The sequence below is a fragment of the Eurytemora carolleeae genome, unplaced genomic scaffold, assembly GCF_000591075.1.
Source record: "Eurytemora carolleeae unplaced genomic scaffold, Eaff_2.0 scaffold117, whole genome shotgun sequence".
Lineage (NCBI taxonomy): Eukaryota > Metazoa > Arthropoda > Copepoda > Calanoida > Temoridae > Eurytemora > Eurytemora carolleeae.
The window spans coordinates 360,382-383,340 of NW_019396401.1; the positions used below are offsets into that span (position 1 = coordinate 360,382).

The 22,959-nt window shown below is 32.0% G+C and overlaps 1 long non-coding RNA gene across 1 annotated transcript; it reads left to right on the top strand.

The window, feature by feature from the left end:
* The first annotated feature begins 5,269 nt into the window (after positions 1-5,269).
* LOC111702500 (uncharacterized) lies at positions 5,270-5,822 on the top strand. The gene is made up of 2 exons (XR_002765418.1): positions 5,270-5,698; positions 5,789-5,822. It is a non-coding gene; the product is annotated as an uncharacterized LOC111702500 (long non-coding RNA).
* The last annotated feature ends 17,137 nt before the right edge of the window (positions 5,823-22,959 follow it).

The following is a 22,959-nucleotide window of genomic DNA, read 5'->3' on the forward strand; positions in this document are numbered from 1 at the left end:
GGGGGGTCCTTAAATCGTATACTAGGAAATTACCATTAATCCTTTCGGGCAGGCCCAAAAATGCTTGGATAAAGTAAGTAATGATAAAAATTGCGTAAAAGAGGATTTTGCATCAATACAAATCAATAATAATTTTGATTCACCTGTAGGTTCCGTCCTCGTGAACGATTTGTAGACCCCCCTCCCTTCTATCAATTTTGTACATGACGAAATTAGTAAATTAGTATATATTTAGTATTATTTAGGGTTAGGTTAAGACACTTTCTGGGCCGAGCGCTGCGGCTATGACAGGCCAGGGGGTCAATTATATCCAAGTCTAACATATAACATATAACATATATATGTACAGAATTGATAGGAGGGGGGGGGGCCTGGAGGGGTCAAAAATCGCTCTCTAGGAAATTACCCACCTGTACTTTAAACTATCAATAATAATCATAAACCGGTTTAAAATAACGTGCTTGCAAACAAACGAAAAAATCAAACCCTTACGGCCTTTAAACAGTAACTTTATACACTACGACGAAATCCAAAAAAAAACTTTTCAATATTCAAACAGATTTAGTAGACATGTTTGACATTTCACGTATAACGATACGAATAACAAAACTTATGATTGGTTCTGTGTATACGAACTACGAATTGAAAAAAATGAGAATGGGAATTGGTTGCGGCAGCCGGCAATTACGGCGTTGTTAAATTAGTTTAAGAGGTTTCGTGATTAGCGCTTGTAAAAAATAAGGGGCAATAGTTTTAAAATCATTAGGTTATAACAGAGTTTTGTTATTTTTAAATATCTCAATAACTAGAAAGAAAATTAACAAACAGATGTTGTTTTTTTAGAAACAACATTTTATGATAAAAATTTTTTTATATGTCTATTTATTACTAAAAGTTATTCACAAAAAAGCGCCAGCCATTCCAAAATAATTGTTGATAAAATCTATTAAACAAAGCTATTTAAAAAATATTATGCAAATGTTAAGGATAATATAGATCGACTACCGTGCTTAAATAATTAAATTAGTCCCGCTTTAAGTGGAAATTGACGATTATAAATGGAATATCCGTGTCGGAAGACTGTTTGGGAGAGGTTGGGAAGCCTTTTGGGTACGCGCACTACCGCAAATAGGTAAAATGAGGTTCGGAAGCCTTGCGGGGGGAGGTTGCCTTCCCTCGCTCGTCTCACATCATGGAGTTTTTGAGCAATAATAAGTTGGTGCATGTAAGGTAATTGGTAAATGGACTGTGTAAGTGTATAGTGTATGTGTATTTGTGTATACATACTTTTAAATTTACGGTTCACATTTAGCCCCTCCCCCCCCTAGAAGCTCTTATGGCCGGGGGGGGGGGCTAAAAAAATATTGTGCCCCCCACATTTACTTGTGCATACGCCCTTGAATTAAAAAAGTATGAAGGCCTGCAATGAAACAAAAGTTTTCTTAAACAGAATAAATGAACTGGTGGGAAACGTTTTTGTTGGATCTTAGCCAATTGGCAAAGTTTAGGACTTTAAGTCGCAGATCTTTAGGTGTCCCTAAAAGTTATTCTAGGAGTAGGACCAGTATATGTTAATTATCAATCTGCTCTATCAGTTCTGGAACTTATAGAAACCTTGAGGATTAAGAGAGAGAAACTTTGTTTATCCTTTGCTAAAAAATGTCTAAAATATCAAAGGCATATTCTGCATTATTCCCGGTAGAACCAGTCACTCACAACCTCCAGCTACGGAACGTTGAACTATTTACAGTTTACTGTCAACTATGCTAGACCGGAGAAATACACAAAATCTGCTATTCCCTATATTCAGAGAAAATCAAACTTCTATGAATTATGATTTAACCTTATCTTAATCTGTGATAAAACCCATGATATATTCAATTATATTCCTATGAGAATGTTAATTATGTTATAATACTAGCCTTATATGGCGCTTCGCGCCCATCTTCTAAATTAATTGTGAACATGTTCTCTTTGTGTACATCGTAAAACAAAACAAAAATAATTCGCGAATTTTCGCCAAAATTTTGTGGCTTTTTAAAATTTTCAAAAATTTAATGCAGATCGAATTTTGATGGAGACAAATATTTAAAATTTTGACCATTCATAAACCTTCCCTGTGTGCACGTGACGTCCCACAAAAAATTTGGGCCCGATCGGTTCAGCCGTTTTGACGTTTATTGGATACAAACAGACAGACAAACAATTACAGACAGACAAGCCAAATTTATATGTAGATGTATTATGATCTTGATTTATCTTTAATAAATCTTACTTACTTACTTACCTACATTGATGCAAAGGCCGCTTATGGGGGAAGGAAGGGGGGACGTCCCCAGCTCCATGTAAATAAAGAGCTCAAGAAGAGAGACCAGGCACCTTCTTATAGCCTTTTAATTTTGATTTTTAAAAATACATTTTTAAAAAATTTCTCTGCGGCGCCACTTATTCACTCTAAATTAAGATTTTTTATAAAAATCCAAATCTTGCTTTCACATTTTTTTACCTTCCAGCTGGGTCATAGTTTGGAATGAACAAATTCCCTGTAAAAAAAATCAGAGAGAGGGATAAAAAACTTTGACGTGCTTTTCGCGCAATGATTCAATTATTTCACCATCCCCTCTGGAAAATATCATAACCCGCCTCTGCATGATGGCTAAACCTAAGCTGCACATTTTTTAAGAGGTGAAATAAATGCTGTCATGGATACCAAATGTCATAATTAATTGGAATCCCCAATTTAAAACTTGAAGCTTTTCATCTTAAATGTTAGCCATCTTGATATTGACTTAAGCCACTGAATTCCCCATGGTTTAGCCAGATATTCCACATAAAATATCCAACCCTGCTGAAATATTTCAAGATTCAGGATTAAAGATGTGTAAGATTTATATTGGAAAATATCTAGATTTATAAGATGGTTATTTTTGGCGCATTTAAATAACAAATTTCCCACATTTCCAGTTAAATGTTATTACAAGAATGAATTAATGTTAACCATTAAAATTTCTCAATTTCTGCCAATATTTATAATATAAAAGAATTGTCTTTTTTTGTTTCTTTTAGACTTACTTCACCGAACAAAATTGTTTTGTTACATAGATTCTATTCTGTTGAAAAGTATCGTTAGTTTAAATCTGTAAAATGCCTCAAAACCGCTCAAAATATTGGAAAAAGGTTCTTTAAAAAAAAATGCTATTGATTGCAATTTTTATATGGATATTGTTAGTCTTGAACCCTTGATCTTGATATCCAATGTGGGAACTTAAATATTTGAGGGGCAATGCATGATCCCTAAATTAAAGTTATAGTACAGGGTAAATGACCATTGACCATCATGCATGGTCCATGGATTTTTGAAGTTGAATTAAATTAATCTGTAGTTCTGAATAAAATAGTGATCATAGCTTAATCCCGAGTTCTGACTTCTTGACACTGGAAGTAAAACTAAAATTTTGATTAATTGTCAATTTAATCCCAAAACTTGAAACTCACTGCCAGGTTTGGACCGAAAGCTCGGTTTGGATCTTTTGTCCTTTCTTTAAAAGATTTTAATACTTTAAATAATCCAAAATTATGACAATGATTTTAATGACAAAACTTATTGATATTTAGAAATCTGGGTTTAGTCTTTTTACAATTCTTTTGTTTAGTGAATAGAAAATTGAAGTATAAGGTATAATATAAAAAATATTTGAATTTGAAAATACCGACATAAAAATGCAAAAATCCAGGAAAAAATGAATTCATCCGATTTTGCCTAATTAGTTCAAGATTAACGATTGATTCACCCCCACTGTTAGAATTAAACATAACGTCTGTTGAGACGGAACTATCAATTACTCAAACCTAATAATATCTCAGCTGGTACATACATAGGATACTTTGTCAACATGCAGCCAGTACTGTACATATAGGATACTTTGTCAACCTGCAGCCAGTATTGCAGTACATACACAATACTTTGTCAACCTGCAGGCTGCAGCCAATACTGTACATACAGGATACTTTGTCATCTTGCAGCCAGTACTGTAAATATAGGATACTATGTCAACCTGAAGTCAGTTCTGTACATAATATATAATGCTTTGTCAACCTGAAGCCAGTACTGTACATATAGAATATTTTGTCTACCTGCAGCCAGTTTTGTACATAATATTTGTCAACCTGCAGCCAGTGGTGTACATATATGATACTCTTTCTAGCTGTAGCCAACACTGTACGTACAATATAGGATACTTTGTCAACCTGCAACCAATACTGTACATTTAGGATACTTTGTCAACCTGCAGTCAGTGATGTACTAAAGGATACTTAGTCTACCTGCAGCCAGTACTGTACATGTAGGATACTTTGCCAACCTGCCAACCAAGAAAAAATGAAAACAGATTTTTTAATAAAAAATTGAGTAATCCCTGTCCTGAAACTAAGATGATTTAAATCGTTCATACCCGACTAGTGAGGGTAGCAATGAAAAAGTATTATGATGACATGTTTAAAGAAAATAGTAAAGATTGTAAAAAAAAAACTTTGCATCAATAAATAGTGTTTTAGGAAGGAGGCGGAACTTTGCAAAAAAATTCTCTGATTATCTCACAGAAAAAACTGATGAAAACTTTATTTTTGCAAATATGACCCCTGATATCATAAATGATGCTCTTAGCAAATTAAAAAATGAAAACAGCTCTGGTCCAGATAACATTTCTACAAACCTATTAAAGTCGATAATGCCAATTGTATCATGGGTCTTTATATCTGCCATTTATTTAATATGTCGTTTAAAACTGGTTATATTCCAACCATCCTTAAAACTGGTAAAATCGTTCCAGTCTTCAAGACTAGAATCTGATAAATTTACAAATTACAGACCAATTAGTTTACTTTCATCTTTTTCAAAACTTTTAGAAAAAGTAGCTGGAAATAAAATCATGAAATATCTAAATAGGCTTAAACTATGAGTACCAGTCATGGGTTAGAATTATTGATAGTGCAAAAACAGCTTCACATACCGATCCTCTTTTCTTTAAGTATAAAATCCATTAAATGATTTGACTGAATTTAATCAAGCAACATTTATGTATAAATACATGAAAAACCTTCAAAACTCCTCATTTAACAACATTTTTAAAAAACTCGGAAATATTGAAAGATCTCTTAACTATCAAATAGACATTCTAAATACAGGCTCATTAGGATATCTTCCCTCATATGCACTTCTTAAGAAATGGAATAACCTGCACTTGATTTTAAAGGAAGTGCCTCGTTGTAAAACCTGTGGTTGGTGTAATCTGAAGATAACTTGTTAATCCTACAAATATTAAATCTACAGATTGCCCCCCCCCCCCTTTAGCTTTCTTACCAGCTGTATCCGGTACATGTGTAGTGACACATTAACTGTACAGTACTCTTGTGTACATTACTATCTTAGTGTACGCAAGTAGTTTGATCAGTATGGAGCTAACCATCACTGGAGATGGGTTAAATATCCCAGAGAGACCCGTGTCGAGAGTCCAAAGTCCAGAGTCCCGAGTCCAGTGTCCAGAGTCCAGATGACAGTAGTACAAAGAGTCTACACCAAGTCCCGAGTCCAGAGGCGTGAGTCCAGTGTCGAGTGTCTAGAGGCGAGAGTCCAGAGTCCGATATCCAGAGATGAGATTTGTATCCAACCTCAATTAAACCAAGAGATAGTGCAGTAAAAGTACGTTTCTTATTAACTTATTTATACATTTATCTTTCAATCTTAGTAACTATATTCTCTGTAACATAAACTAATTTTAGATATTTTTAGATTGAAACCATTGAAATACATATTCAATATTGTCTTTCATGCTTACAATTTGCTGTCTTATATTCTCTTTAAATAGGCTGTAAATCGCCTTAAATAGATTTTACACTCGGTAGGCATATTTAAAAAAAGTTTATTTGAAATGTTATCTGACGCCTACATCTCAAAGTGCAATAAACCCTCAAATTATTCTTGCAAAAAATGAATATAGAACTTTGTAGATTTTTGTACATGCTTAATCTTATTCTGTTATACGCACTAAACTTTAAAACTGAAAAAATAATTATTTTGTTATGCTGCACCTCGGTCTCTCTAAATTTCACTAGTAATCCCTGACTTATTGTAAACTTTTAAAACCTAGTAATATTCATCAAATTGTAAACGTTTTAATATTAATTAGGTGGGGATAGTACCCAAAACAGCAAATAGCTAATCTCCTCCTAATTGCTATAAAACATAAATATAGTAAACAATATAAAAATAGTTGCAGATTTTGGCCTGTAACATAATAATAATAATAATAATAATATTATAACTGTGTATTTTTAACAATAAACTATATCTTATCTTATCTTATCTACTGTACATGGATACTTTGTCAACCTGCAACCAGTTCTGTACATAATATAAAATACTTTGTCAACCTGCAGCCAGTGCTGTACTTATAGGATACTTATAGACTTAACTAAAGCCAGCACTCGTACATAGGATGCATTGTCAATTTTGCGGTAGTAACTTTGCTTTCTAAATGAAAAATTTTTAGCTTTTGTTTTTACAGAATTCTAACTTCAACTTTATTTCATTTACAGGGTGTCCCACGATACATGAAAGTCAAACAGCGAATTGAAGGTCGTCGCTTACTATGCTTAATTTTTTAAATACTTAATCACTGAAGTCATAAATTGTGCAGTTTACAACTTTACACTGACCCACTTCACTTAATAAGTTAATTTTCGAGCTAATGGTAAAATATATTAATAATATTAATAATAATAATTATTATAAAATAATAATGGTATAGCATCAAATACGCATAAATTTGCATAAAAGTCATCTTCTATGCTGTTTCACAGTTTTATAGGTTGCTCTCAGCAGTGTATACTGTTTACTTTACAGAGCGTCTCATATCACCATATCGTATCTAATTATCAGTTATCACCAAGCTTCAATTAGCCAAAATATACACACAAAAAAAACAAAATTAATATTTACTGCATGCAAATTGTTTATTTAGCCTTATACCATTTTTTTAGATGATTCAATCTTTTCAAATCTTCTGATTTGTTCCGAAAATCGCAATTAAGACCTATACACTCTGTATTTGTTGATTAGATATTTCCAATTTGTTTAACCCAAATACGATTAATCGGAGTAGTAAATGATTGATGTTGGTTCCTCCTATTCTTCTATATACATTTAACAACTCAATCTACCTTTTTTTCTATCTATCTATCTATCTATCTATCTATCTATCTATCTATCTATCTATCTATCTATCTATCTATCTATCTATCTATCTATCTATCTTTTACTAACAAATATATATATATCTGTCTATCTATCTGTCTAACTATCCAATATCTCTATTTATCTGTCTATATTTCTGTCTAACTCACTAATATCTATCTCTCTATTTAAGTAATATCTATCTCTCTAACTAACTAATATCTCTATCTATCTATCTATGTAACTAATATCTATATGTATCTGTCTAACTAACTAATATATCTATATATCTGTGCATCTCATGATTTGCTGTTTAATTTTTCTTTGTTTATTGTGCTGAAGGGTGGGTACCTAGGAACATTTGATTGATTGATTGGAACCAATAGAATCTATCTACCCCCCACAGACCAACCGTGCATCTATTTGCTTATCTTTCCGTTCATCTTTCCATCCTTTCATCCCTCCTTCCTTTCACCTAATACATTCGATTCATCTTTCATTAATTGCATCCTTCATTTAAATCATCTTCCATTCAATACATAAATTTTATCTGCTATTAATTTCGTCTTCTATTAATTTCATTTTTCATTAATTTCAACTTCTATTAATTTCATTTTCCATTAATTTCAACTCTCATTAATTGCATCCTACATATAAGTAATCTCTCATTCAATTAATCTTCCACTAATTTCATAATCCATTAATTTCATTTTCCGTTAATTTCATCTTCCGTTAATTTCATTTTCCATTAATTTCATCTTTCATTAATTTCATCTTCTATTACGATACTAGAGACACGTAGCACGAGAATTCAACAGTAATCTGTCAATCCAATACAAAACAATTATTTATATCCAATTTCAACATTTTTGTCCATTTTAGGACCTATAGATATCCAATTTAAAGTTTTATATCTAATTCCCAGCTATTTATCTGCCATAAGACCTTTATTATCCAATATTCAAGGTTTCTATCCACCATACAACCTTTAATATCCAATATTCAAGGTTTAAATCCACCATACAACCTTTAATATCCAATATTCAAGGTTTTTATCCACCATGCAACCTTTAATATCCAATATTCAAGGTTTATATCCACCATACAACCTTTAATATACAATATTCAAGGTTTATATCCACCATACAACCTTTAATATCCAATATTTAAGCTTTCTATCCAACATAAACCTTTTAATATCCAATATTCAAGGTTTATATCCACCATACAACCTTTAATATTCAATATTCAAGGTTTATATCTACCATACAACCTTTAATATCCAATATTCAAGCTAAATATCCACCATAAACCCTCTAATATCCAATTTTAAGCGTTGTATCCACTATACAACTTTCATAACCAACATTTAGGCTTTATATCCACCTACACCGTTTTTATCAAATATTCAGGTTTTTATCTGTATCATATCAAATTGCGCTTTGTGTCCCAAAAATATTTCATTTGTTTTAATCTATGAAATAATATCAAATTAAGCATACAACCTAGATATATCATATATGTAATGTTAATTTCTGAAAAGGTTTTCTTACAAATCACATTTTAGGCTTTTGCACGGTAATTCATACGTCGTGGTTTAGTATATCAGTCTACTAATTTGCCCTCCTTTTCTTCCATTAAAAGTGGATTTCTTTTTTAAATCATACTTTATTCTTTTCAGATGGATTATTTGTTTTGATATTTAAATGAACGAGCGAACTTGAATACAGTTTGTACTTGTATTAATTATTAATCATATGTTTTACTAAATATTATCCTGTCATGCTCAAGACGGGGTTTAACTAACTAGCTCGTGATGTCTACAGATAGATTCTGCCATTTTTCCAGCTTTTACACGTTCAGCTTCCATACTTGGTCATTATATAACTTCGGTTTAAACCACGTTAAATTATGGTAAACTAGCTTGGGAACCCAGCTTTTCCGGGACATCAAGTTTTTGTATCAAAAGTCAACCTATCCCAATTTAGTTTACATATCTATTATTACTGCTTTACATGTAAATTACACGAAAGAGTAAAATCGTACATGCTTTCATGCATCGTAACTTATTTTCCCGAGGAGCTTTTGAACAACATTAAAGATACGAGGTCATAAAGATGTTTCAGTAGTTTTCGCATAGATTTGACCTTTTTTTCAAGATTGGAATAAAACAGATTTATCAAGTGTTTAAAAAGTCTTAAAAGAATTCTGATTTTCCAATCCGTGTATATTTGCCACCCAATGTCGTAGCCCTGAGATATTTCAATCTATAAACTCTGTTTGATCAAATAACCTAGGTTTGAAATATTTAAGGTTTACACCATCAAGCTGCAAATATATAGAGCTTAGAGATAATTTCATTTTCAGGCAATGACTAATTTCTTTTCACAGAAAATTTTAATGATCTTTTTGAAAAATCAATAAATTGATACTTTTTATTATTTAATTAATATATCATTTGTTTGTTTATTTGATTACTATATTAATTTTTTGTTTGTTATATAACTATATTATTTGTTTGTTTATTTGATTACTATATTGTTTGTTTGTTTATTATATAACTATACTATTTGTTTGTTTATTTAACTACTTGTTATTTGCTTTTTGTCTTACGCATTGTTTCTTTCTTTGTTTGTTCATTTAACAGCTTAATCTTTCGTTTTTTATTACTGGATTTGTTGGTTTAATAAATTACTTGATGAATTTTCATTTTTTCAATTACTTGTTTTTTTCTTTATATAATTAAATTGTTCAACTATTACTTTATTTTTTGCTTATTTAATTAGTTTTTTTTAACTTCTTAGTTGTTATGGTGTTTGTTTGTTTGTTCAATTGCTTGATTGTTTTTATCTAATAACATTATCATATGTTTGTTTATTTGAAAGTTTGGGCACCTGGTTGTTTGTTTGTTTATTTTTATGTTTGTTTGCTTGTTTTTTTTCTGTGGCTGATATACCTTGCGTAAAATTCTACATATATACAGTATACAGCGAGGGATGGTGATTATTCAAAACATGACAGATGAACAGACAGACATACAGACAGACAGACGGACAGACGAGTGGAGAACTACACTCTATTAAATATACACTAGATGACAGATATTGACGCTAATGACCGTGCAATGGTGTATACTTCGTAGACCTAAGTCTCGAAGCCACAAACTTAAGAAAGGATATCGTTATGAAGAAACACAGTTTCGTAAACCCGGTTTTATGAATGGGGTAGGCAATTTTTTGTATATCAATATTTTTGAACTGAAATATTTTCATCATGCTTTTAATCCTAAGATGTGGTATTTCTTAAATTGAAATCTACAAAAATAGACCCAAAAAAGAACTTATCAAAACTCACCAAACCAAACTATCCTATTCTCTAAGCTATCCAATTCCAAAACAAACTTTCCTATTCTTTAAACCAAACACTTCAAACCAAACTATCCTTTTCTCCAAACCAAACTATTCTATGCTTCTAACCAAATTATCCTATTCTCCAAACCAAACTATACTGTTCTCCAAGCCAAACTATCCTGTTACAAACCAAACTATCTTATTCTTCAAATCAAACTATCCATATTACAGACCAAACTATCTTATTCTTTAAACCAAACTATCCATATTACAGACCAAACTATCCTATTCTCCAAACTCAACATATCCTATTCTCAAAACCAAACTATCCTGTTCTCCAAACCAATCTATCCTATTCTCCAAAACAAAATATTCTATTCTCCAAACCAAACGATGCTATTCTCCAAACCAAACTATCTCATTCTCCAAATCGAACTATCATATTCTCCAAACCAAACTATCCCAATACAAACCAAACTATCACTTTCTTCAAACCAAACTATCCTATTCTCCAAAAAAAACTATCCTATTCTCCAAACAAAACTAACCTATTCTCCAAACCAAACTATCCCAATTCAAACCAAACTATCATTTTCTTCAAACCAAACTATCCTATTCTTCAAACAAAACTATCCTATTCTCCAAACAAAACTAACATATTCTCCAAACCAAACTATCACTTTCTTCAAACAAAACTATCCTATTCTCCAAACAAAACTATCCTATTCTCCAAAACAAACTATTCTATTACAAATCAAACTATCTTATTCTCGAAACCAAATTATTCTGTTTTACAAACCAAACTATCCTATTCTCCATACCAAACTATCCTATTCTGCAAAACAAACAATTCTATTTTACAAACCAAACTATCCTATTCTGCAAAACAAACTATCCTATTCTGCAAAACAAACAATTCTATTCTCCAAACCAAACTATACTATTACAAACCAAACTATCTTATTCTCAAAACCGATTATTCCTGCGTTTTAAATCAAATAATCCTGTTCTTGAAACCAAACCGAAGCTTTCCGATCACAGTATTTCAACATGCAAGATTGCATTTTCTTCAGAATATTGTTGATTACACATTGCTAAAAGTTAATTTTTAATTTGTCCGCTTAAAATGTGTTCTCATTTTTGTCTTGCGTATCAAAAAAGGTTTCTCAGGATGGAATGATTAAGAATTATCTATCATAAGCATGGACACCCAGTTTTGCTTGAAAATCTAAATTTTCCCCATAAGTCGACCAACTTAAAGGATCTATAAGCGTAATTTCAAGTGACCTTCCATTTATAGAGTGGCATGTCCTTTTTGCCTCATATAGTCTGTATTTGTACTGTACTGCTTGCCCTGGCCAGTTGAAATTTGGCCCGGTACATGAAATGAACTGAAATGTATCGTGGATCAAGTACTATGTAGATAATATATATATCCATGTTTAAAATTTTAAAAACTAAGGTTTCTGATTCTCTACAAAAGTGAATTGCGCATTTCTACTGCAGGAAAACATAAAGTTAACCATTTTAAACCTAGAAAAACGACAATATCTTCCACAGTGTTGATCAAATCTAAAGGTTTAACATAGAATTAGGGTGACTTAAGGCTCAAAGAAAATTTAATACCAAATGCCACAAGATTTGTTTATTTTATTCTATCTATCTTTGTTTACAAGTAAAGTGTACTGCAGATTCTGTGAGGAGTATAAAGAAAGCATATTGTTTATATTGCTTTCAGAAACTGCGGTACACTTATTTGTATAAACAAAGATAGAATGAAAGTTCTTTATATATTCCTTGGGTCCAAATATCTATCAATCTACCTTTGCCTCTATCTATCTCACTATTTATCTATCTATCTCATAATTCTCCATTATTCTAATCACTGCAATTTTACTCAATATCAATAAATTTAGAATATCCTGCTCATCTTAAACCCAATAGACATTCCACCCCCTATACAATGTACATTCATGTTCAACCCCCCCCCCAGGCTGAACCGATCAGGCCCATTTTTTTTGTCGAAATTGAAAAATTTTGCTAGATAAAAATTGAATTTAATTTTAAAAATCTATTAACTCAGACAGAAAAATCAACGATTTTTTTTGTTTTCTGCATACAGCTGAAGTTTATTGTTAGGTTATCGCTTCGTGTAAATTCTAATATAAATTTATATTCTGTTTGCAGTTTGTGTTAGTTTGTATCCAATAATCGTCAATACGGCTGATCCGAGGAGAACATTTCTACATTTACGAAATCAGTTAAAACAGAAAAATTTGCGATATCTTTTTGGGGGTACAATTTATAAATGGAGACTAAAAAGAACCAGTAAAAAGATAAAATGTTAAAATGTTACACTTCTGACCTACGCACATCCGCCATACTAAACTTCTGACCTACTTGTACGTGGGTTTACTGTTGCTTGTTTGACATGCATTGACGAAGCGTCCAGCCCCCTGTCCTAGCCGCCGGGCTCTGGCATTGCAGTCTGACATTGCAATAGGTCGGAAAGCTAGTAGGTAAGTATATAGAGGGGATATTTCTTATAGACAATGTAACGTTACCTTGACATTTTTCAAGAAGCTGTCAAGTATTTATATATTTATATATTACAATATTCTAAAATCAGTTTCTGACAAAGATAGCGCTTCATTGGTTAAAATTATCATTTTTGTGCAAGGATAAAATTCAGGAGTAAATTTTGCCAAGTAAGCCAAGCATATATGTCAGATTAGAGCCCATTTACAACTTGATTTTGCAATCTTAAAATCATCTCGATTTAACTTTTGAATTATGTGTCAAATCAAAGTTTAACGACTTGCATTCCTTATATTAAAGGGTTTGTCCGTCCACTTAATTTGGAATAGACCTCTATATAAACATTGCCATAAACAATAAACATCAAGAGGCGAAACTATTAATTTTTTTTCTTTTTTTTGGGGGGGGGGGTATTTAGTTTTTATGGAGCCCTATAAATTATTTAGCCTGCATTTATTTCAGAATGAAATCTGAGAAATTTTTAATCTACCCTAGACAAATCATGTAATTTTTACCCTTTTCACTCTTTTATTTCCTTTCTTCATCTCTAGAAGGAGCGGGGGGGAGGTGTGCCTTTCCCTCTTAATTGTATACATTAGCTTGTCAGTTTCTATTTCTACAAACATTGATTTTTTGCAGATTTGAGATTTAACAAACCAAACCCTAACCAAAAAAATAGTTTAAACATATGTTTTTTTTAGTTTTGATTGTGTGTTGACTCTTGTGATATAACTACAATATTTTCATTTTATTCTTCTGGCTGAAAAATAAAAGTTGGAAAAGATAGGATTTGTGTTGCAAAACATTTTTTTGGGATAAAACTTTTTAATTATATTTAAATTAATGTTAGGATGTTAATTGGGAGTAAAATTTGCTTTATCAAATACTAGCCCAAGTGCCCGGCGTTGGCCGTTGAATTAAAAAGTTTGGATTAAAAAAAAAATTGATTTTTTTAAAGTTTGTTACCCCTCGGGTACCTGTGGGTTTCCTCAAAAAAATTTCAGCCAATTAGGTCCAGCTATAGCTGACATGTATTTATATGTAATGAGCTTGATTGTATAGATGTATAGATGGCATAACTATCTATCTTTATCTATATAAATAAAACAACACATTCATATATATGTTGGCTATATACGGCCAAATTTTTTTGTGGACACTCATGGGTGGCCGGGAGGGTGTATATGGCTAAAAAAATTTCGAAATTAAAAAAAATTCAAATTTTTTTTCCACCGGCAACGAATTTTCAAATCCCTCGTTCACGAACAATTGATAGAAAAAGCAAACATTCTAGAAAATTGATTTAGAAAATGGAAAAATCAATAATAACGATACTAATATAGACATGAAAAGAATTCAGTATCAAAAAGCCAAGATTGAGTGGAATAAAAAAGCATGGTTGCACACTAACTTTATTTTACATTTTAACGATACAAACATTCGCCTGGGGCGAATATATTTCCATTCGACTCTTCTGATCAGATGCTTTGTGCTCACTGCCAAGTCCTGGGGAACCCTGGAGATCAGATGGCCCACAATCTGCTCTCTTTGCCGGCAAGATAATGTCGTTTCACTCCTATCTCTAGCATCGACCTTACCCTAGCTGCCCTTTAACTGTGACTGACTTGCTATCTCTAAATGGGAAACCCTTAATTGTCCGCCTACACTAATATGTATTTAAGGCTGCAAACATACTCAGGGTTTAATACCCTGTTGGACTGAATCAGGATTGTTTGGCTTTATTCTTAGGCTACATTTGTTAGGCATTATTTCTCCAACTGGGAGCAAGGAACTTATACAATACTATGAACATATGGATGAACCCTTGGTTGGGTTCACACTAAACTCTATCCTTGGACCATAATCAAAGACAGAGATGGAGGGGAAAAGTTCAAAAATAAAAAAAATAAATTTATACCGATAATTAAGCTCTGAGATCAAAACAAGATTTTCCAATCTTAGACGGAATACTTATGACAAAAATTGAGCCAGAATGGGATTTAAGTGATTGAGAGATATGTGCATGATATTAAGAATCGGTGTTACTTTATATGTTCCGACTGAGTGTTAAATATTTATTGATAAAATTTTGAGCTTTTTCTTAACGAAGACGACGTTTTCATAATAAACTCGAAAATCCAATTAATTAAAAAAACAAAAAAAAAACATGAAATTTTAACATTATACCAATGCGTCGAATTGAATTCGACTTTCATAGGTTGTAATTTCAAAATGATATGATTTAAATTTAATTGAATTATTTACAATCTGAGTGGATTAATGCAACTCTGTGAATTTATATGGCCGCTATGATCTTGGGTATAAGACGTGCTTAACCAAATTCTCATTATATACGCAACAGATAGAAGTAAAATTAGTAGCGCTCAGTATCTAATTCACTTCGATATCAGCCTTATGCCCCCTTTCATTTTTCGCGAACACTCCCTTTTAGGAATCATAAGTTGACGCCAAACGTTAAAGATTAGTGTTTTCTGAAAGGAATAGTTTCGACCTCAAGACTTCATAAAGCATAACTGTTAACCATTAATTTCAAAACCTCTATAAAATGTCGTCTTATACTGGAATCTCCTGTCGGAGACAGCCAAACCAAATTTTCAGCCCGCAAATTCCATTGTCCTCCTCCGACGGAGCTTAAAATATTTTGTTGTTATGAAATCATTAAAGTTAAGCAAAATATTTTCATAAGAAGCATAAGTGAATTTCGTTAAATATTCAACTGTAATTTTTCAGAAGTTAAAAAAACCGTATATCAATACTGATCAACAAATAAGTCACCCCTTCTATACTTAAATAATTCGTAAGATTTTTTCTACTATTAACATTCATTATAACATTGTACAATTGAACATGACCTATAATTTATGTTATTTTTTAGGAAATAAAGATTTTGTTATCGAATTTCTGTGACGGGGTTACTCTGTTGTGTGTGTATTGTTCGGCCATCGGGAAAGAATCGTCTGGGGATAATAAACACCCCTTTCAAAATCCCTACCGGCCTATTATCCGGATTTGTCTAGCGTGTTGCTGTTATCTGTCAACAATAACATTTATAGATTTATAACAAATATATATACATATGAATGAATGTGAATCATCAATTACAAATTACATATTGTTTTGTGAATAATGATTGGATTTATTAGAAAAACTATTTCAGAATAAATTCAAAAGAAGTTGCATAGCCTAGAGATACAGGAATGGGTTTCTACCATTCATTTTTTAGCCCTTTGACCCCCCCCCCTCCTCCCCCACCATCATATCCTACTGTTTCCTGTATTTTCCCGGCGGCCAATTCGTATAAATATGTATACAATACATACATTATACACCTGCTTCATTGTACAACTACAAATCAAAAATATACACATTATACATTATGCAGCGGTATCATGTTTAATAAAAGATCCCAGAGTCCATAAATACAGATGATATCCATAGATCAAATATTTATTATTCATGTCTTTCTTAACATTATACATTTTATTTGTATTTCTAGCTTGTCTGTTTGTTGTATATATTAATAAAATCCTCCAAAGAAATTAGAAAACATTTGAAATCTCGATTTGTTATTGTTTAATAATTTACGATTCCTTTGTTCTCATGATATGAAAGTATCAACAAGAATTCTTCAAATCTTAAATAAAGTAAAAAAGAACTTCTGTTCTGCTCAATGAGCTGTAAAATATTTTGTCCTTAAAACCTCAATATATTCTACTCTTAGGAGGAGCCAAGGGACCAGAGTATATTTTTAGTCTTTTTAAAATAATATTCTCCATTTTTTTATTGGTAATTTCGGTTGTTTGTTTCTGGTCTTTCTACAGTACTTTCTTTTTCGTACATAATAATATGTAATAGTTACGCCATACCAATACAATGAAAACAACTTTTTGTTTAAGTTTTGATTCTTAAGCAGCTTTTTTTCGAATTACAAGTTTATAAGTAATCAAAGAGAAGCTTATTTACTTGACAGCTTCTCTTGACTTCTATGTTTATGTGTATCCATGCTGTTTAACAGCTTGATAAATAAATCAAAAATTTAAATCGAAAGTTGTCTTCTTTGTATTGATACATGCAACGACGACCAGGTGTTTACCAGAGGCCATTTCCTTCCATAAACTACATTGGTCGACAACTTGACGTCTCCTATATTGGTCGTCAAATGTACGGAGAAATATCTATCTATCAGATAAGATTTAGCATGTAAGACATCAAAGCGGCCAACATATCGTCCCCCAAAGTACGTGAACTACACGACCACTATCTATGAAGAGAACGGGCTCAGAGCCCGTTCTCTTCATAGAAAGTGGTCGTGTTAAACACGATGAGAAGGAAAGAATGGTTTGCTAAATAAATCATTTGGTTTAGCTTTTTTAAGATGTAGAATCAAGGAAAGAGAAAAGATAGAGAGACAACATTATAATAAATTAAAATCCTAGGGAATAGGTTAATAAATAGATTGATAGATATAAGATAGATGGATAGCTAGTTAGATAATATATAGATAGAGATAGATAGATAGATAGATAGATAGATAGATAGATAGATAGATAGATAGATAGATAAAGAATCAGTAAACATGTATAGATGGATTGTGAGGGCCAGTGTAATAAATCAAACATGAAGGTGATTAATCATTGTGAATATTTACTAATTAGTTTAATTGACGCTAGGGCGGGGTTAAGTGGAAGAATTTTTGCGAGTTTTTTGCCAGGCTTACTGAAGGATTTATGAATGTGTTTACGTATGCGTTTATTTTTCAACTATCAAGTTATTTGACTAATAATAAAAGTTGTTTCTAAAAAAACAGACAAAATGGTAAAACTCAAATTTAGCCACTGTAACTGTAACTGAAATAAAAATTTCTTTGGTTACATCTGAAAATTTCAAAACATTTTGGATCTTCTCTTCAATAAAAGGAGTTAATATTTGATATGATAAAGATAGATTGCGCAGAAGACGACATTTTTCATCTTGAAAGATAAAAATGTACAGAGATGTTTCAAAGATATTCCTATTATACAGATTAACTAGGTCGGCCGTGAACATTGGCTGTTCTTATGTCATTGAGTACTTGTGGTGTACATGAGTTCTGTAGAGAGAAATTTAAGTTAGTTGAGTCCTTTTCATGTCATGAAATCCATTAAAACACCTAACCACCCCGCTTATCATTGAAGTACACTTTAACCCCTAAAAGTATGAGTTCGCAGACTGTACAATTCTTGGTGATTTTGCGTACATAAGCTATCTATGTTTATTTATTTATCTATGATAAAGATTGGTTGAGTGATGAACTTGATGATCAGTAACAAGCACATGAGTATGAAGGCTGTGAGTATGCAGTATTTTCAATGAAATTGTTGCACACATTTAAAAAATCTGGATTCAAACCATTGTTTAAGTAAATGGACACAGCTAAATACAAATGAACAAACTTAAACCGAAATAGTGTCCAATGATGATGGAGTTACATTCTAAGGAGCTAAAATCTCTTGACATGCTAAACAGGAGATTTTCAACTCCATGCTGAATTACGGTCTTTCGAACACCAAAATGGCAAATGGTTGACTTTCTGAGTAATCTTACGGATGAATAGAGAAATTATTAAATAAAAATGAACTTTGTCAACCCTGAATAAAGTTACAAACAGAAATTGTTTAATATCTGTTATTTCGTGTCAACTAAAGCCCGTTTTAGATAAAACTGGAAATCAGATCGATAAAGAAGACTAATGGGTGATATAAAAACATCTAAAAACTATCGTTTCGTTTTTTCTTCTTAAAAACTATCAAAACTTAAATTTCATCCCTTCCAAAAACAATAGTTTTCAAAACGATCGTCTCGTTTTCAGTATTTTTATCCTTAACAAAACAAAAGGAACGTTTATCGAAAAAGCCAAAACTGCCCATTCCTAACATTCCTAACAAGAAGAGGTTGTATAGGTCAGTTTTTTTTCCATCAAGATGTTTCACCATAGGTAAGACATGGTGGATTTTATTATTTTAAAGACTGCAATACTTTTAGTTTACTATTTTATTCTTTTTGGACTCCCCGCATGTTATTTGACAAGTCTAATCTATATTTGGATTCAGGACTGTATTGTTTTTATGCTCGGGTGCCAAACAGTTATGCCCAAACTACAGCAACAACCTTTACCACAATCATTCAACAATCTTTACCACAATCTTACCACAACCTTTACCACAATCATTCAACAACCTTTACAACAATCATACAACAACCTTTACAACAATCATACAACAACATTTACCACAATCATACAACAACCTTCACCACAATCATTCAACAACCTTTACCACAATCATATAACAATCTTTACCACAATCATATCACAACCTTTACCACAATCATTCAACAACCTTTACCACAATCATACAACAACCTTTACCACAATCATTCAACAACATTTACCACAATCATACAACAACCTTCACCACAATCATTCAACAACCTTTACTACAATTTTTCAGCAATGTTTACAACAGTCATACAACAACCTTTACAACAATCATACAACAACCTTTACTACAATCATACAACAACATTTACCACAATCATACAACAACCTTTACCACAATATCATACAACAACCTTTACAGCGATCATTCAACAATCTTTACCAAAATCATACAACAACCTTTAAAACAATCATACAACATCCTTAACCACAATTTTACCACATCCTTTACCACAATCATACAACATCCTTTACCACAACTAAAAAACAATTCCTTTACCTCAATCATACAACATCCTTTACCACAATCATACAACAACCTTCACCACAATCATTCAACAACCTTTACTACAATCATTCAACAATGTTTACCACAATCATACAACAACCTTTACCACAACCATACAACAACCTTTACCACAATCATTAAACACCATTTACCACAATCATAGAACAACCTTCACCACAATCATTCAACAACCTTTACGATAATCATACAACAACCTTTACCACAATCATACAACAATCTTTACCATAATCATACAACAACCTTCACCACAATCATTCAACAACCTTTACCACAATCATACAACATCCTTTACCATAATCATACAACATCTTTTACCACAATCATACAACAACATTTACCACAATCATACAGCATCCTTTACCACAATCATACAATAACATTTACCACAATCATACAACAACATTTACCACGATCATACAACATCCTTTACCACAATCATACAAAAACCTTTACTACAATCATACAACAACCCTTACCACAATCATACAACATCCTTTACAAAATCATACAACAACCTTTACCACGATCATACAACAACATTTACAACAATCATACAACATCTTTTACCAAAATCATACAAAACCTTAACCACAATCATATAACATCCTTTACCACAATCATACAACATCCTTTACCATAATCATACAACAACCTTTACAACAATCATTCAACATCCTTTACCAAAATCATACAAAAACCTTTACCACAATTATACAACAACCTTGTCCACAATAATACAACAACCTTTACCACAATCATATAACAACCTTTACAAAAATCATTCAACATCCTTAACCAGAATCATTCAACACCCTTTTCCACAATCATACAACAACCTTTACCACAATCATACAGTTGTGGAAAAGGATGCTGTATGATTTTGGTAAAGATTGTTGTATGATTGTTGTAAAGGTTGTTAACCTTTACAACAATTATACCACATCCTTTACCACAATCATACAACATCCTTTACCACAACTGACAAAGAACCTTTACCTTAATCATACAAAATCCTTTACCACAATCATACAACAACCTTTATTACAATCATACAGCAACATTTACCACAATCATACAACAACTTTTACAACAATCATACAATAAACTTTACTGCAATCATACAACAACATTTTCCACAATCATACAACAACCTTTACAACAATCATTCAACATCCTTAACCACAATTATACAACAACCTTTACCACAATCATAAAACAACATTTACTAAAATAACACAATAACCTATATCATAATCATACAACAACCTTTTTCATCAACATACAACAACCATACAACATCTTTAACCACAACAACACCCTTTACCACAACTCATAACATCCTAAACCACACTTCCACAACAGCCATGGAACAACCACCCTTTTATATAACCACACGATAACCTTAAAACAGCATATACAAGAACCACAAAAAAACCAGTGGAAAAGGAAGACGACTGTTTAACTCATGATGTGAAGAAGTCCAATGAGTCAATGAGCATAAAACTCAGAAATTGTGCAGTGTGCACGGATCTATTTCACTTAAAAAGTTGATTTTTAAGCTACTGGTAATAATACATACGTTATTAGAACATCAACTTTACTCAAGATTGCTTTAATGTCATCTTCTAATTTCACAGTTGTCTGGGTATTATTGTACATTTACAACCATACTATATATATATAATGAACTTAATATCAACATAAAACAGCTTGCAAAGAAAATTTTCAAAGATTACATACACAGAAATACAAAAGTTAGTTGGGTTGACATTCACTCTATACGCTAGCGTAAATGATCCAGCTGTCCGTAAATGTGCATACTATTTGAGAGAAGAACACACGAAGTATGAGTTAATACGGGTTATCATTTGAAACTACACTTACAGTCCCTTTAAATTAGGATGAGAAGAAGCAAGAAAAATAATTCCCCTGTTGATGATATTTCAGATAAGATGATTGAATGAATTCTATATCTGGGAGCATCATTGCATATTGAGTTTAGATTAACTATAAAACTCCATATACGTCGAGCAGTGCAGAGTATACCACGGAGTAAATCTGTATCTCCAGGTGTAAAGGGACTGGACGCGTAATTTCAAGTAACCCTCCATGCAAACATGACAGGGTCCGATTTACAGCGGTTCCATATGAATCTTCGTCTGGTCAAGTATGATTTATATTTTATATTTGAAATTAAGCTTACAGTCCCTTTAAACAGAGATTGAATTAGTTTTCTACAGACAAGAGTTTACTGTTTATTTAAATCAAACTAGGCTTGTTTACTACTCCACTACAGACAAGAGTTTACTGTTTAGTTTACACCAAACTAGGCTTGTTTACTGCTGAACTATAAGTATAAACTATTAATATTAATATGATTAACTAAATTCTGAATCATTCAAAGCATTTCTGATAAGCTCTTGTATATATCCTCTGTATTCTCCGTACTCGCTGTATCCTCTATATACCTGTATCATGTATCCTCTGTATTCTCCGTGATCTCTGTATCCTCTATATACCTGTATCATGTATCCCTGTATTCTCCGTGATCTCTGTATCCTCTATATCCCTGTATCATGTATCCCTGTAACAAAAATCGTGGAAACATGATATTCTGTTAACCTGCAGTACTTTGTACATTATTAATGATTTAATGTTGTAAACTTGTTGTAAACTATAAACATGTACAGAGATAGCTTAACTGTATTATATCTATATATAATCTTACAAATACTTAGATTAAACTTTAACTGTGCGATAAATACGTAATATGATTGTCTTAATCATGTGAAAAAGAAAAGTAGGAAATGTAATTTCGCCAACTTGTGACATAAGATATTAAATAAAGCTTAGTTTATAGAGTTACTCCGTACTGTTTACTGCGTGAGAATAAACCTGTATCATGTTCCCTGTATCCCTAAATCCTATATCCCTGTATCCCTGTATCCCTGTATCTCTGTATCCTGTATCCCTGTATCCCTGAATCATGTATCCCTGTATCCCTATATCACTGTATCTTTGTATCCCTGTATCC